The sequence below is a fragment of the Meles meles genome, chromosome 18, assembly GCF_922984935.1.
Source record: "Meles meles chromosome 18, mMelMel3.1 paternal haplotype, whole genome shotgun sequence".
Lineage (NCBI taxonomy): Eukaryota > Metazoa > Chordata > Mammalia > Carnivora > Mustelidae > Meles > Meles meles.
The window spans coordinates 10,312,731-10,330,155 of record NC_060083.1 but is presented as its reverse complement, the minus strand read 5'-3'; the positions used below and the strand labels follow the sequence as shown (position 1 = coordinate 10,330,155).

The 17,425-nt window shown below is 54.6% G+C and overlaps 1 long non-coding RNA gene across 2 annotated transcripts; it reads right to left on the bottom strand.

Moving 5' to 3' along the window:
• Positions 1 to 3,592: 3,592 nt before the first annotated feature.
• LOC123929806 lies at positions 3,593 to 11,574 on the bottom strand. Of its 2 annotated transcripts, XR_006815970.1 has the most exons (5): positions 11,195 to 11,574; positions 6,934 to 7,113; positions 6,122 to 6,266; positions 4,044 to 4,195; positions 3,593 to 3,939 (listed from the first exon to the last, which is right to left on the bottom strand). It is a non-coding gene; the product is annotated as an uncharacterized LOC123929806 (long non-coding RNA). The 2 variants fall into 2 exon arrangements; XR_006815969.1 differs by having other exon boundaries at positions 6,122 to 7,113.
• Between the last annotated feature and the right edge of the window lie 5,851 nt (positions 11,575 to 17,425).

Sequence of the window (17,425 nt, the reverse complement as noted above, 5' to 3'; positions counted from 1 at the left end):
CCATTCACACACCTTCTGCATCAGAAACTCTGGCATTAGGGTTTGGCAGTGTTTTCACGGGCTCTTCAGGGGGTCTGATGCCCACTAAGGTTTCCCTGTCGGGGCCCAGACATCAGCTGCACTTTAATCAGCCCCTGCACGTGGGTTGGAGAGAAGAAAAAAAAAAAGATAAGCGGCATCTTCCCAGCTTCTCCCCGGCCCACCCTCTGCTTTATTAAACTAGCAAATTCAGGGGCATCTGGAGCAATGGAAATTCACGAGCAAAGGAGACCGAGGCAAATGATCCGCAAATACCATCCCCATCTCCAGTGGGCATGAGGATGTATACAGCTGGGTCGGGCTGGTGTTTCATGGTCTCCCCACCGGCTTAGGACTTGCACAGGATCTTTGTTATAGATGAGGGGAGGCAGTTTCTCTGCTGGGTAGGACTCTCGGTCACCCGCTTGAATTCACGCAGGGACAGATACATGGAAAATAAAAGACACCCGGTCGTGTTCCCCGACGTCCCCTTCTCTCCTATCTGTGGAGAACGCGAGGAGAGCTCCCAGCACCGGCCACAAACCTTTCCTAGACTTTTAAGATCACATCATCTCAGATGAAGCTTACGACTCTTGTTTCAGACCTATGGCTCATCATGATTATGTTTTAATTGTCTGCAGACCACATTCCAAACTATCACCAAACCATTAGGAGCAGCACTGGATGTCCGCCCACACTTTGGCAGCACTGTATGAGCCATCGAGAGGCTCCTAGAGATACAGGACGGCGAGCACCACCTTGTGCACCTTCGGGTCCCTCCAAACGCTCCCTCACCCCCAGACATGTAAGCCAGCCAGGACAGGTTCTAACACGAGACGCTGGCTTGCATGGCCTTCTCTCCCTGGAAACCTCCCCACTTTTCACCTCCCTACATCCATGTCTCGTGTGACCTGTCCCCTCCCTCCTCAAACCTGCCTTTCTGTCCTTTCAGCCCGTCCAACCTCACGGTATACCGGGGACGCCCAGAGTCTCACACAACACGGCACAGATGTAACTGGGCACAAATGATTCCACTGTTTCCCAGGAATGTGCCTTTCCCTGGTGTAGACTGTTCCTTGAGAGCCCAGACTGCATTACACGTACCCCGGGAGACGCTGGCCTCGCCCAGCCCATGTTCGGTAGAATCCAGCCGAGCTAAAACACTCACGTCTCACCTCCACACACTGAATCAACAGCAAAAGTTGAGCCAAGACTCAATTAAGTCTTCCGTGTTCCCCTCTGTCCTCCAGCAATGACGAGGCAGGCAGCCTCCTGCTGCAGATCCTGCTGTTATCCCCGAGGAGCCCAGAGCAGCCAGCCCCGAGTCTGACCCAGCACCAGGACAGCACCCAGACAGCGGACCCATCTCCAGCAAGTGCTCCGTGCCTGAGCCGGGGTCCTGTGAGGCCCACACGTCTCTCGGGAGAAAGCATGGCCCGTTTCACATGGGGAAGAGTGCAGCAGTGTCGGGAAGGTTCGGCCTCCCTGCTCGGTGCCGGTGCCGGGTGCAGCCCAGTCGAGGGTAGAGGGGCCACTGCTGGGCTTCAGGAAGGAGGCGGGAACTGGTGGGAGGGGTGCCTGGCATGGGTCGGGGGCAGGATGCGCGGGGGAGCAAGCGACCAGAGGACAAAGCAGAAGGACGCTGCACCCCAGCATACGAAGCTCCTGCCCAGGGCTCTACAGCCTTCACAAGGTCAGCAAGTAATCGGCACACCTGTCCTTGAGAGTGAAGTCCCAGGACCTTCCCCCATTCCAGGGCCAGGTCCGCTCCCAGAGTCACTAGGAAGCCAGATGACTGCTGGAAGGCATCTAATTCTACTCCTGTGCTCAGGACGCAGCCCATCAAGGAGTCTTGGTTGGGGCACGCAGCTGGCTCAGTGGGTGGAGCGTGCAACTCTTGATCTTGGGGTCATGAGTTCGAGCCCCACGTGGGGTGCAGGGGTTACTTCAAATGTTTAAAAAAAAAAAATCTTGGATGAACTATTCCTTCCTCCAAAAAACATCCCTTCTGTGATACCAACTTTCTCCTCAGGCTGACGCGATCCATTTGCCAGCTCCCACACCATTAACTCGCTCTCCAAACCGTGTTCTCCCAGACGCCACACGCCTGCCCACAATAACCATCCTCGTCCCCACCACCGCCAAAATCCTCCCGGCCCCTCTCGAAGAAAAGGGTCCCTTTGTTTCCGAGGCTTTGTTTTGCTGCCAACACCCACGATTCTCTCTAGACTCATCCTGGGCTCCTGGCCGTCCCCTCCCCGCAGTGAGTTACCCTGTGACCACGGATAGGGCTACAGTGGTAATGCCTCAGAAGAAATCACGATGCATACATCTTACCCGGGCGGCAAGATATGGGTCTGGAGGCGACAGAACAACAAATCCGATCCGTACAAGTATCTCACAGAGTTTGCAAAGCCCCCTCGCCTAGACTGGCTGCGGGAAGAGTGTCCCGAAGCTTAGACTGTCTACCACAGGTGTAGACAAGGCTCTCCCAGATGAGGGGGCCCAGAGGAGTCAGGGACTCGTCCATGGGTCATCAGGTCAGACACCGCGAGGCCAGGATGAGCACCCACACCTTCGGACTCCTCCCCAGACTCTCGTCACTCCAATCTGACCGCCTTCCCAGAGTCCCACGCGACCTGCCTCCACCCCCTACAGGAGCCCCAAAGCATGCCCTGTTTTGTCCCTCTTTTCCGCATGAGTCAGCTCCAGGGAGGACATATCAAATCCGGCTTTCACAAGATCTCACTTCACTGACACGTGCAGAGCTTTTCCCGTCGACCAAGATAAAGCCCTGCGCAACGCTGGAGTCTGGGTCACCTCTCTGGCTCCCCTCCTCCTGGCATCTGACTCAGAGAACGTCACACCCCCCCCCCCCCAGCCGCCTCGGATTCCTCCCTTCCGGCTGCAACGCGCAGCACTGCCCATCCTGACCCTGGGCGTCGGGGCTTCTGCTCTCCCGTAAGAACATTTTCCACCTCTCCGCCCGGTGAGAAGAGCCCCACCTGCCCTCCGTGACCATGCCTGTCACTCAGCACTGACCACAGCGTGTGTGCGGCTGACGGAGACGGGCTCCCGCGAAGTCCTCCACGATTAACCAGGAAGTTCACAGTGGCTTCGAGAACTAACTTAAAACCCAGATGACAGCATGAATTGTGCTGGGTATCAAGGAGTGTAGAGAATTGCCAAATCAGAGCTCTGCACGTAAAGCTAATAAAACATCAAATGTTAATTATATTTCAGTTTAAAAAAAGAATAAGGGGACACCGGTGGCTCAGTCAGTGAAGCGTCTGCCTTCGGCTCAGGTCATGTTCCCAGGGTCCTGAGATGGAGCCCGGCGTCGGGCTCTCTGCTCAGCGGGGAGTCTGCTTCTCCCTCTCTCTCTGTTGCTCCCCCTGCTGTGCTCTCTCTCTCTCTCCCTCTCTCAAATAAATAAAATCTTTTTCAAAAAAAGAAAACATAAGAACATTTAAAATTATAATAGTACATTTTTGCCATCTTTGTAATTATTTTAAGATTTTATTTCATTTCATTTCATTTCAAGTAATCTCTGCACCCAGCGTAGGGTTCAAACTCATGATCCCGAGATCAAGAGCCCCATGCTCTTCTGACCGAGCCAGCCGGGCACTCCCAAGTAAGCTTTTAATGTTAGAACGGTTTTGAATTTGTAGAAAAGTTACAAAGGCAATACAGAGAGTGCCATATCCCGACCCCCGATTTCCCCCATCAGCATCCGACATAAGTCTGATACGTGTGCTACGATTAGTGGCTCCTACCCTGTTATTATCAAACACTCTTATCAGCTGAAGCCCGCAACTCATTCAGCTCTCGCTGGTCTTCACGGATGTCCTCTTCTGACCCGGGATCCCATCCAGGCTCCACGTTTCATTTGGTAGGCATGTCCCCTTTGGCTCTCCTCGTCTGTGACATAACCGTACATTTAAAAATAACAGCACAACCCAGCACATCACCGCAGGACGTGCAGAAGCAAATCAAAACAACTCCCAGGTTCCCACGACACTCACACAAGATGCCAGCACGCATGCGCCCGCTGACCGGGCATTAGCGCGAACGACGCAGCGTCCTTCTCCGGCTTTCAGACGGCAAACCCCCCAGATCATTCGGATGCATCAGGGCACCATTAAATGCTCACGTCACCTCCACCCTGGGGAAAAGCCTGTCAGTTCGAAGTCAGTACCCACAGAGCACATGGGAGAGGATACCGAAATTCACGCGCCAGAGAATTAATGATGACTGTTTCAGTGACCGTGTGCCACGACACAGTAGAGGGACATCCCTAACCCTCCACGCGGAGGTTTTTAAATTAATTACTGAGGGGCGCCTGGGTGGCTCAGTCGGGAAGCCTCTGCCTTCGGCTCAGGTCGTGATCCTGGGGTTCTGGGATCGAGCCCTGCATCAGGCTCCCTGCTCCGCGGGAAGCCTTCTTCTCCCTCTCCCACCACCCGCCCTTGTGTTCCCTCTCTCACTGGGTCTGTCTCTCTGTGTCAAATAAATACATAAAATCTTTTTTTAAAAAAGGAAAATTTTAAAAATCTTGAAAAAAATAAGTGAGTTACTGAAACCTAAAGTACATTTATTTACCCTTGGAATATTGTTGTGAATACTGATATGTTCTTTTTTTAAAGATTTTATTTATTTATTTGACAGACAGAGATCACAAGTAGGCAGAGAGAGAGAAGGAAGCAGGCTCCCTACAGAGCAGAGAGCCCGATGTGGGGCTCGATCCCAGGACCCTGGGATCATGACCTGAGCCGAAGGCAGAGGCTTTAACCCACTGAGCCACACAGGCGCCCCATATTGATATGTTCTAATAATCCACAAAAATGTACTTATCCAGTAACACGAGTTGACATAACTTCCCCTTGCGACAAGGAATATAAAACGATGCTGTGTCCAGAGCAGTCGTAAAACAAAACAAAAGGAAGGGAGAAGATATTTGCAAATGACAAACCCAATAAGGGGTTACTATCCAAAATATACAAAGAACTGATACAACTCAATGCCAAAAAGTAAATAATCCAATTTAAAAAGGGCAGAAGACAGGAAGAGACATCTTCTGCAAACACATACAGCTGGCCAGCAGCACCTCACCATCGGGGAAACGCCAATCAAAACCACCACAAGATACCGCCTCCCACCTGTCAGAACGGCTAAAATCAAAAACAGAAGAGACACCAGGTGCTGGCGAGGATGTGGAGAAAAAAGGAACCCTCGTGTACAGTGGTGGGATTGCAAACTGGTGCAGCCGCACTGGAAAACAGTAGACATACCCCCCCCAAAAAAAAACTAACAATAGAATTACCCTATGATCCAATAATCCCACTACTGGGTATTTATCCAAAGAATACAAAACAGTAATTTGGGAAAGGATATGAACCCGTGTTTATAGCCGCAGTAATTAAAACAGCCCAACTATGGAAGCAGAAGTGTCCGTCTACCGATGAATGGATAACAGGGAAACGGAAACTACAACAGAATATTACTCGGCCGTGAAAAAGAAATGACCGCTTGCCGTTTTCAACAACATTCACGGAGCTAGAGAGTTTAACGCTAAGTGAAATAAGTCAGTCAGAGACAGACAAACAGCCATGTGATTTCACTCACATGGGGAATTTAAGAAACAAAACAAGCAAAGAAGATTTTTTTTTAAAAAAGTGCTCTTAAATACAGAGAACACACTGATCGCGTCCAGAAAGGAGCCAGGCAAGGAAGAGTCCGCATTCCCTGACAAATCACTCCTCTGTACACTTGAAACTCAGACGACGCTGTATGTTAATTATATCGGAATTTATAAATAAATAAGGAAATGAGTAAATTGAGCAAAGAGGAAATAAATAAGAAATATATACTTGGAGTGCTGATGTTGTGTGAACGGAAAGAAAAGAAGACAGAACGAGGGGCAGGCAGAGTTACTGACAGGACCACTGGAATTCTATTACGCGTCCTAAAGCTTGGTTACCCCGCTCTCCCCCAGCATCCAAGGCGGCCTCATCTCTCCTGATTGGGTCCCAGACTTACCACCAGAAGTGGTGGCACCGTTTCACTGTGCCCTGACGCTCCCCCAGGCACCTCTTAGAATTACCTGTGGAGCTAACAACAATCTGATGTCTGTGTATGGGAGTCGGCTAGAGCTTCCAGAAGACAACCTGGCGGCTTACACATCAGATGTGTGTCTTCTCATGGTTCTGGAGGCTAGAAATCCTCGACGAGTTAGACTGAAAGGGGAGCTGGAAGAGCACCGCGAGGCCTCTGAGCCCCGAGGACAGAGTGGATTAAGGGCCACCCAGCGTAAGCGTGTCTCATGGGGCCGTGTTCCTGATGCCTTCAACTCACTCGTTCATTCTTTTGCTTGGTTTCAGCCGCATGGTCTGCTCGGTGCTCCTGGCTGGTAACAGACACACTCCTGCCTCAGGACCTTTGCACATCCTATTCCCTCTTCCTCCAGGGGTCTTAACCTAACCAACTCTCTCACCACCTTGTGTTTTACTCAAAAGTCTGGGCACCTTACTCAGGTGTCCTCATACACTTTCCCTCCATTCACACACTTTACACCACCCCCGCCCCGTCCTGCTTTGCCTTCTCCTCAACATGTCATGGGACATACACTACATTTTGTTTACTTACCTTGATGACTGTTGTGTCCCCTTCCCTAGGACGCAGGCTTCATAAGGTAGGGATGATTACCTGCTCTTTTTCACTGCTCTGTCCCCACTCCCCAGAAGCATCCCACCTCTGCCTGGACACACACGAGTGGGTGACCGAGCCTCTGCAGTGAGCACAGGAGGGGAAGGGGGAGAGGCGTGGAGGCAGGAGCGCCATCCCTGCCCAGCGGGAGTGACAGGCGAGGCCAGAGTCAACACACCAGAAGCACACACAGGTCAAGCGGGGTGTTACCCAAACTGGACGGTGTCAGAGAAGGAAACCAGCATGAGAGTGTCTGCTGAACGAAGACGCCACCCGGCCTTGCTGGCTGTCGCCCGGACCAGCTCAAAGCAGCCAGCAGTCAGAAGCGCCACCGACGTGTGAGCCAAGGGAACGAGGAGGCCACGTGGCATTGATGGGTGAGCGGTTGGCCTGGGGAAGGTCGGGTTTGGGGCACACTGACATAACGTGTCTCCCTGACTGCTGCCCCCACCTCCCACTGTAGACCCACAAATCTGGGCACATGTCCCCAGAGGACGTCTTTCATGGACCCGTGGACACGTCCCATCGCCCGTGGACTGACGCCACATGCTCCACGCACTTCTCCCTGCTCGGGACTCCCTCCACCGGGTCCCAGCCCGCCCTGGCTTCCAGGGACCCACACGTATCAGCTCTTGTGCCCGCTCCACGTACCCAACCTTGGGAAGCTGCAGAAAGCCCCAGGCTATACAGTGACCAGCTACCAATGCCACAAGAGACCTTGCAGACCAGCTCGGCCCACTGTCCGAGGGCACCGGGACAGAAAACAAGGCACCAGCCCTGGGCCTCTGCTCTCATCCCCCCCGGGGAGTGTCCGTGCACAGACCAGGACCCCGCGCCAGCGCTCCTCCTCCGGTCCTATGCCCCCTCCAGAGTTGGCTTGAATGTACCCACACCAGCTGGGCACTCTCCTGCACTAATGTGGGGTGCACAGGGTCACATTTGGGACAGACACCAGGCCGGGCCATTGGGCTCAGGAGCCTTGGCCGTGCACTCACCCCGAACAAGGACTGATGCCCGAACCCTCCCACCCTCTGCGTGGTCTCCACTGTCCCGTAACGTGACCCTCATCAGCCTCACGGTTCCCGGTTCCCAGGTATGCTCTCTTCTCTCCTGCACTTCTCCGTGCGGGCAGGAGAGAGCCCGGAGCAGGGACTTTGCTCACTGCACGGGAATGGGGCGAGGACAGCCTGTCTAGTCTGCAGGAGTCCCGGAGACACCCCGTGTTGACAAAGGGGACCCCACGATGGCATGGAGTTTCCCAATGCTATCTTTCTTCATTTTACAATCCATGAACTCAGGCTTGGGGCCCAAGATTTATTTTTTTTAAGATTTTATTTTATTTATTTGACAGACAGAGATCACAAGTACGCAGAGAGGCAGGCAGAGAGAGGGGGAAGCAGGTGCCCCGCTGAGCAGAGAGCCCGATGCGGGACTTGATCCCAGGACTCTGAGATCATGACCTGAGCCGAAGGCAGAGGCTTTAACCCACTGAGCCACCCAGGGACCCCCAAGATTTATTTTCTCAAAATATTTTCATTTTAAATTATTTCAAAATATTTGTGGTCTTTTGGGGTATCTGGATGGCTCATTAAGTGTCTGCCTTCCACTCAGGTCATGACCTCAGGGTCCTGGGATCGAGCCCCGCATCGGGCTGTCTGCTCAGCGGGGAGCCGGCTTCTCCCTCTCCCACTCCCCCTGCTTGTGTTCCCTCTCTCACTGTGTCTTCTGTCAAATAAATAAATAAAATCCTTTTTTAAAAATTGTGGTCTTTTAATTTTGTCAGATAAAGACTTTGGAGGGGGGAACCTATCAGCATTTTACTGGAAAGAAGGAAGGAGGGAGGGAAGGAGGGAGGGAGGGAATCATGGCAGCAGGAAGGAAAATCCTTCCCAACGAAGGCGACCTCACACGCGTGCACACTCGTCGCCCAGGCCGTGCAGGCAAAGTTTCCCTTGGCATGGGGACAAAATGTGCCAGCGGTGTTCGACGGCTCCTGCAATGAGACAGAGAAGAAACAGGGCCTACACGTTCAGAAATGGTGTACTTTCCCCAGGAGTTGGAGCACATGTGTGTGGGGAGGGCCACAACCCTCTGGGTAGTTAGGTCTGATTGGGGGCTGGCTTTTCCCTTACGGGGGCAAGGAGACAGCGCCCTTCGCCCGACTACAAGCTGTTATTTTCACTAAGGCTGAGGCTTCCCTTTGGTCACTGAAAACCATCCTCTGATTGGTCCGGGCTGGGGATGGGGGGGCGTATTTTTGTGATATTTAAAAACAGACCTTGATATTCCCTTTAAGGGGCAACTGTCCGGCTCAGTCAGTAGAGCGAGACTCTTGATCTCGGGGTCGTGGGTTCGAGCCCCACATTGGGTGTGGAGATCGTTTAAAAGTAAAATCTTTAAAACAAAAAAGAGGGGTACGTGGGGGACTCCGTCAGTTAAGCAAGCAGTCTCAATTTTGGCTCAGGTCATGATCTCAGGGTCGTGAGATCCAGCCCCGCATCAGGCCCCATGCTGGGTGTGGAATCTGCTTAAGATTCTCTCCCTCTCCCTCTGTCCCTCCCCACCACCACCCCACTGCTTACACACTCTTTCTCTTTCTAAATAAATAAATTCCCTTTAAAATAAAATAATTGGGGAAAAAGGCAAAGCAAGAGTGTTTCATATATATGTGTGCGTACACGGGTAGGTGCGTACACATATATATGTGTGTGTATTAAAAAGGTATTTTCTATGTAAATGGGTATATGTGTGTGTGCGTGTGTATGTTTTATACAAATGTGTGTATACAGGTATATGGGTGTGTGTCTGTGTACATGGGCGTGTGTGTGTACACAGCTATATGTGTGTGTGTGCATGCATATGGGTATATGGGGGCGTGTGTGTATACAGGTATATGGGTGTGTGCGTGTGTACATGGGTATATGTGTGCATACGTATCTGTATACGGGGGCGTGTGTCTATACAGGTATGTGTGTGTGCATATAGGTGTGTGTGCGTGTGTACATGGGCGTTTGTGTGCATATGTATGGGTATATGGGGGTGTGTATGTACACAGGTATGGGTGTGTGCGTATGGGTGTGTGTGCGTACATATGGGTATATGGGGTGTGTGTGTGTGCACAGGCGTGTGTGCAAAGAAAACAGATGAGTGTGCATATGAGTATCCACACATGTACACACGCATAGATTCTGCCTGCATAAGAGCTGTTGGTCTCGACGGTGACGGTCTCCGGGGGACAGGACTTGGGCACCACCGCAGCGGGGAGCCCCACTTTCACTGCGTGCGCACGCCCCTCACACAGGGCGATGTTTTACCGTGTGGTTCTCAGAACACTTGTTTCTGTCTCTTTACTTCCCTTCATTTAATCTCTTCACTGACTGGACAGAGCTCATTCTCACCTCGCCACGCTCCCGCCCATCTGAACAATCAAACAACAAAATAAGACCCCAACGAAGAACGGGAAAATCGGCGTGGACACCGAGGACCTGCTGTGGCCAGTCCAGACTCCTCTGTGGGGGCGGGCCAGGTTCCAGTCCCTTGTCACAACACGTGGGATAACCCAGCTTCTCCCACCACGCCATTCTGTCTTTTCACGTCCCACATGTTTTCAGGTGGTTTGGCTGTCTTCAAAATTCATTTAACATGCTATTATTCGAATTTTCAAACACGCACCGAAATCGAGAGGCCAATACAAGGGACCCCCCATATTCATTGCCCCCATCCAGAGACCATCAGCCCATGCCTGACCCTGTTTCACTGATAACCCAAACCCACTGGGGAGCGTTTCCCCCCAGAAGACAGCAGCACTGATATCTGCTTTTCTTGGGGGCATGGGGGAACTTTTCTTTAATAGTTTTATTGAGTGGGGCGCCTGGGTGGCTCAGTGGGTTGGGCCGCTGCCTTCGGCTCAGGTCATGATCTCGGGATCCTGGGATCGAGTCCCACATCGGGCTCTCTGCTCAGCAGGGAGCCTGCTTCCCTCTCTCTCTCTCTGCCTGCCTCTCTATCTACTTGTGATCTCTCTCTGTCAAATAAATAAATAAAATCTTAAAAAAAATAGTTTTATTGAGTTATAATCCACATACCATAAATATCACCCCTTAAAATGTACAATTCAGGGGTACCTGAGTCAAGCATCTGGCTTCGGCTCGGGTCACAATCTCAGAGTCCTGGGACCGAGCCCTGCGTCAGGCTTCCTGCTCTGCGGGGAGCCTGCTTCTCCCTCTCCCTCTGCCTGCTTGTGTATGTGTGTGCGCACGCTCTCTCTCTCTCTGACAAATAAATAAACAAAACTAAATTAAAATAAAAATTAAAAATCAGGTAATTTAATCCCCTTCCCCTGCTGATGCGCTCTCTCTCCCTCCCTCTCTGAAACAAATAAACTCTTTAGGAGAAAAAAAAAAAGTACAATTCAAAGGTTTTACCACGGTGACCTAATTTCAGACGTCTGTACCCATTAGCAGTCACTCACCGGCCATCGCCAGCCGCCGCAGCCCAGGCCACCACGCTCCGTGTCTGTCTAGGAACTTGCCTGTTGCAAACATTCCATATAAATGGGATCACACCTGATGCTGGGAATGCTTCCTTAGGACTTTCCTAAACCCAACACCTCCGTGATTTAGTCAAACGTCAGACGCTCAAAGGAAGTCAGCCCTCTGCCCCTCCTCCCGCTGTGTTCACACAAGGACGAGGGGTGCTCCTCCCAGGGGCCACGTACACCTCCCTGAGCCCCGACGGTCCCTGTTCTACACTCCTCAAGCTGTAGGTGACCCTCCTGCCCACGGAGGTGTCCGGCCACCTTCATGTAAGGGAAATACAAGCCCGGCTCAGGGATGCTCCAACCAGTCTCCCCAGTCACCGTTTCCTTCTCCTCCCCGTCCCCCTTACAAGGCTGCACAGAAACCAGGAGCAGGTCTCCTGCCGCCCAGCTCCTGGGACGCTGCAGGCCGTGGCACGGAAAACCTTATTTGTTTTTCAGAACAGAAACAAAAGCAATGCCCTTAAAAGGAGAGAAGCCACCGCACGGGGAGGATCGGGAGGACGGCATTGTTGGACCAGCCTCCTCCCACGCCGCTCCGCTCTCCAATCTCCCGCTTGCAAGACAGGAGGGAAACTCGGGTCCTTGCCTGGGAAGACTCCCAAGACGGGGGTCTGGGGTCTGTCCCCTCCCTGAAAGAAAGCAGGGCTGGGGGAGCTTTCCCGTGCCCGCACGCTCCCTCCAGCGCCCATGCAACTCGGACTGAGGATCTACAGTAAAGAAAGCTTCTAGGAGAGCAATTCTCCGCGCGCAGGGTGGGGCAGGCGTGCGCGACCGGCCACTCGGCTCGACCACAGTTCAGGGCAGGACTCAGAAACCGGCCAACGTGTCTGTCCTCTGCCCCTGGCCTCCTCTGTTCAACACCTTAATACCGTTCTCAAAAATCCGCGTCGGCCTGTGGGAGGGGCTCCTCTAGACCCAGTCGCTTAGACCCAGGCGATGCTTGCACAGTGAGAGCTCTCCCCAGGAGCCTAGGCTTTGGCAAAGGATCAGAAATAAGACAAAGAAACACTCACATACTCGCGGCCATAAAACGTAAGGGAAATCTGTACGTCAGGTCTCGTGCTGTGAAAACGGGGTTTCTATTTGTTTCCGCTTTCTAGAAGTATCGAAGACCTTCTCGTTAACGTTGGAAGGGCTGTTTTCCTAATTCTAAGACCTGTGATTTTTTTAAGATTTTTTTTTCTATTTTGGGGGCACCTGGGTGGCTCCGTGGGTTAAAGCCTCTGCCTTCAGCTCAGGTCATGATCCCGGGGTGCTGGGATGGTGTCCCGCATCAGGCTCTCTGCTCAGTGGGAAGCCTGCTTCTCTCTCTCCCACTTCCCCTGCTTGTGTTCCCTCTCTCACTGTGTCTTCTATCAAATAAATAAAATCCTTTAGAAAAAAGAGAATATTCACATTTGCGACCTGGGCTCCTCCTGATCATTGTATAACCTCCTGGATACTTGAGGCCTTTGGCACTGAGAATGAAGGCTGGTTGGGTCTCAGCCTCCTGGTCGACTCCCTCCAGCAGCTGGAGATGCTCTCGCTCTGGCCTGCTGCCTGGAAGAGTGATCTGCTCGAGGAACAGCCTCAGTTTCCCATCTGTACTACTCTCACCATTTTGATCACACCCGCCTTGCTGGAGGCCTCAGGATGGCATCTCTCTCCTGCTGCCCACAGGAGAATCTGGGTCTGATTCTTAGGCTAAAGGAAGCTCAACCTGGAATTTCAAAGAGCCCAGAGTCAGTGGCGGCAGCGGGGGTTGGGGGGGATGACCAGCGCCGACATTCGTAATTGCATGGTCACATGGTAAGCGTAGTCACAGACGTGTGTCCCGGGGAAGCTTCAGGAGAGGAGAGCTCCTGACCCAGACGGGGGGGGGGGGGGGGGGGGGGGGGGGGCGGGGGGGGGCAAGGTTTCCCAACACACAGCAGCTGGGCTGAGACTCACAGGAGGTAAGCGGGAGGCAGCCGGTCAAAGGCTCAGTGAGGCTGGAGGAGGGAAGGCACAGGGCGAGAAACAGGATGATGTCCGCAAACAACCGTGAATGATTTGGTGGGAGGCCCAGGGGGCGGGAAGGAAAACGGGAGATCAAGGACAGGGCCAGGCGCTGTAGGATTTTACGTGGATATTTAACGTCTTGGCATTGTCTGAAGCGCACAGCAGAACGCGTCCCATGCAGGAGGGCCCCCATAACTTTATTTCTAAAGAAGTACAGTGGAGGGTTGGGTTAGGAGCTCTCTGGAGTTCCTCTGTCCTTGCAAATTAGAGCTGCTCTCAAGGCCTCTATGAGGCCTGAGTTCTAAATACCGTGACTTTTTTATTTGAGAGAGAGGGCGCGCGTGTGCACGCAGGGGGCGGGGCAAACGCCCTCCGGGCTCCATCCCATGGTCCCAAGGTCACAACCTGAGCGGAAACCAAGAGTGGGATGCTCAACGACCGAGCGGCTCAGGCGCCCCTACATAGTGTGAGTTTCTAATGGGAGAGTAAGTGTCAAACCTCATCCGTGGGCTTATCTTCTAGAAAGTCTGCGGCCCAGAAGTATCCCTCTGGGGGAGAGGGCGTGCCTTCGCCCTCACCTTGATGGTACGATGTCCAGTTCGGCTGGCCTTTCCTGCTCCTGGGTGAGCTGTCAGTGGCCCAGATCCCAGACCGGGGGTGGGGAGGCTGCGGCCCCTACAAACGCCTGCGGGGTGGGATCCCGGACCCGACGGGCCGGGCTGGAGCAGAGGCGTTAAGATGAGTGGGAGGGATTCAGGCTGACCGGACTCGCCAGCCTCTGCCGTCGCAGGCCGGAGCTCCGCAGGCGCAGGGCAGGCGGGGAGGAGAGAAGGTGGATCCGCGGTGACCCCGGGCTGCGGCAGCTCCGAGCCAGGGCGGGCCTCCCCTCGGCACGGCGGGAGGAGCCCAGGGCGTTCACGGGCGGCCCGGTCCTCGCGGCCAGCCCCCCTGCTCACGGCCGAGGGACACTTGGGCGGCCTCGCGGGACCTCCAGGTAGGACTGCTGGCAGCCGTCCAGGATCCAGGCACCGACGGGGCGGAGGACGTGAACAGTCCGGACCCGCCCACGCAGACGCCCGCAGCCCGCCCCCAGGGCCGGCAGGAGGAGGGGCGCAGGCGGCTGTCCGTCCTCGCCCGCCGCAGCGTGAGAACAGCCGCGGGGTCCCCGCTCCTGCCCCGCCCCTGCCCGGGGGCCGCTCCCCAGGACGCCCGCTCCCGGGGAGCGCTCGCTACGGGGGGCCGGGGGCTCCGAGCAGCCGCGCAGGTTCCGGGGAAGGAAACTCGGACCCGGGTCTGCGCGCGCCTTCCCCAGGTCCCCGCGCAGGGCTGGCCCCGGATGAAGCGATCCCCGCACGGCCGGCTTCGGAGCCGCGGAGCTCCAGCTGCACGCCGACCGGGTCCGGCCACGCGGTCCGCGCAGCCTTTTGCGCGTGCGCGCCCCGCCTCGGTCCTGTCTCGCGGGCTCGCACGGCCGCGGGGTCCCGCATGGCCGCGCGCGCTCGAGGCTCTGTGAACGCGCAAGCGAAAGCCGCTCCCGGGGGAGGAGTGGGGGCCTGCGCCTTTTCTCCCCCTGGCGGACAGCGGTGGAACCACAGGAGCGGTTCCGGCGGGCTCAGGTGCGGGCGGTGCGGACCACCGAGCTGAAGAAGCGCTTTGCCGTCGGGCGCCCCGGAGCCGACATCGCTGTGCGGCGCCCCATCCTCTCCCTGCTCAGAACAAGGGAATCGGAAGGCGCCCGCCGCGGGCCCCCCGCAGGTGCTCGCCCTCCGTGCATTGTGTCACGGATCTTCCCGGCGGCGTCACGGAGGCCAGGCCCGGCCCGGCGGGGAAGCGGCGGCCAATGCGCCCCAGGGCCGTGCGTCCTCCCTGCTGCGGCCCCAGAGCCTGGCCTAAGGGGAGCTGCTTCTCCTCCAGCGCCGAGAGCGCTGGGCAAGGAGGACCTTCCCACGCTCGTGTCCAGAGAAGCTGGTTACGAGGAGAACCTTCCAGGCTCGGGACGCCGGGGGGCGCCGTCGGTTCGGGCTCTGCCCTCCGCTCGGGCATGACCCCCAGGGTCGTGGGATGAGGCCCCCCCTCAGACTTCCTGCTCAGCCTCCTCCGCCTGCCACTCTCCCTGCTTGTGCTGTCTCTTTCTGACAAATAAAATCGTAAGAAAGAAAGAAAAGGAGGGAAGGGAGGGAGGGAGAACATTTTTCAGGCTAGTCCATGGGCGTGGGACACCAGCTCGGAGCCAGAGGAGCTCAGGGCAAGACCTTCCCAGGTATCTGGAAATATGTTTCTTCTCCAGGGATTCCGGGGGCGGTGGGGGGAGCCGGGGGGGGGGGGGGGGGGGGGGACGTGCCCACTGATGAGCCCACCAGGGACACTGCAGGTTAACAGCAGCTCCTAAGCTGTGGGCTTGTTTCAGGATGAGAGAAGCAGCTGCTACAACCCCCGTCTGGTGATGAGACCTTTAGAGGAGACATCCTACCCAGATACCCTCTTGCCTTCCAAGAGAGACAGACATGGGAACGTGTGCAGTGAGGCAGACGCTGCTGGCCTCGGGCCTGAAGGGAGGCAAACACTGAGTCACCCTCAAGGGGTGGCTGGATACGTTGACGAAGGGCCACAGGGTATCGGGGCCATAGGAAGAACCTGCAAACCAAGTAAGGTTAGGTGGAAAGCTTAAAGCCAGCCTCCGTTGGGTAGCATCCCCTAAAACTCTATTGGTACGGGAAGCAGGACCCCAGGGCACCCCCAGGGTCTCGAAGCCACGTGAAGGACGCAATGGTGCAAACCCAGATGGTGATTCGTGGCCGGAGGGGGGCCGTCTCAGGGGATGGCGAGTAGGAGCCGCCCAACGTCCACCTGAACCCATACGCCATCAGGCAGCTGCTCACATTAAATCTTTAAAAGGGAAGAGAGGGGCGCATGGGTGGCTCAGTGGGTTAAAGCCTCTGCCTTCAGCTCAGGTCATGATCCCGGGGTCCTGGGATCGAGCCCCACATCGGGCTCTCTGCTCAGCAGGGAGCCTGCTTCCTCCTCTCTCTCTGCCTGCCTCTCTGCCTACTTGTGATCTCTGTCTGTCAAATAAATAATCTTTAAAAAAAAATAAATAAAAGGAAAAGAATGATTTCAAACGAAATTAAAGTAGAAGCTAGAAAGTATAGAAAAGCTTTGGAAAAGACTGTTTTTCAAAGAAAGTTTTGGGATCCCCAAGTGTATTCAAGATCCCCAAACTCCAGGTGGGAAAAAAAAGTCCTGACAAACAACTAAGGAAAGGAAAGAGGCCCCTCCAAGGAGGAACGCGGAGACAAGTAAATGGCATTTCCGAGGAAACCAAGGGTGAAACTGAAGAAATGTCCAAACTGAGTGGGCAAGAAAGCTGCAAGACCAGGTGGCCTCTGCCTGTGATCCGGGGGCAGGCCCACAGATAGTGGCTCCTGTGTCTTCACGGGCAGCTTCGGCAGAGGCCAGAAGCGGGAGGCAGACTCGGGAAATACGTGAGACCCCTGAAGTGGGAGGTCATGGTGACTTCTGGAAGGAAAGGTGACATGTGATGTCCAGGAGGCGTGGAGTCAAGTCATCAGGGTTGAAGCCCTAACTTTGTCCCTTAAGAACTGCAGGACCCCAGGCAATCCATCAATCTATTCAGACCTCAGTCTTCCCACCTGAAAAATGGACACGAAACATAAACTTTATAGGGTCGTCTTAAGGACGGCATGCACGTGGAGTGCGGGCACATGCAGCAGGTAGGACCCGTGGGCACATCTCTAAGCCTAAAGTTCATCACATTTTAAAACACTCATCTGGAAAGGACGAAGTGGATAAAACACATTTACATAGAATAGTCTTCCGGGGAAAACAACCCAACTGTATTTTTAAAATAGTGAGCTCAGGGCGCCTGGTTGGCTCACTGGGTTAAGCATCTGCCTTTGGCTCAGGTCCCAGGTTTGAGACCCGTCGGCGGGCTCTCCGCTAAGCGGGGAGCCTGCTTGTCCCTCCCCACCCCCCCCCCCAGCTCATACTCACACACACTCTCTCTCTCTCTCAAATAAATAAAATATTTTTTAAAAATAATAAATAAATGAGCTGTCAGGGTGTCTGGGTGGTTCAGTCGGTTTTGTAGCCGACTCAGGTCATGATCTCAGGCCACGAGACTGAGCCCCACCTTCAGCTCTGCACTCAGCGGGAGTCAGCTTA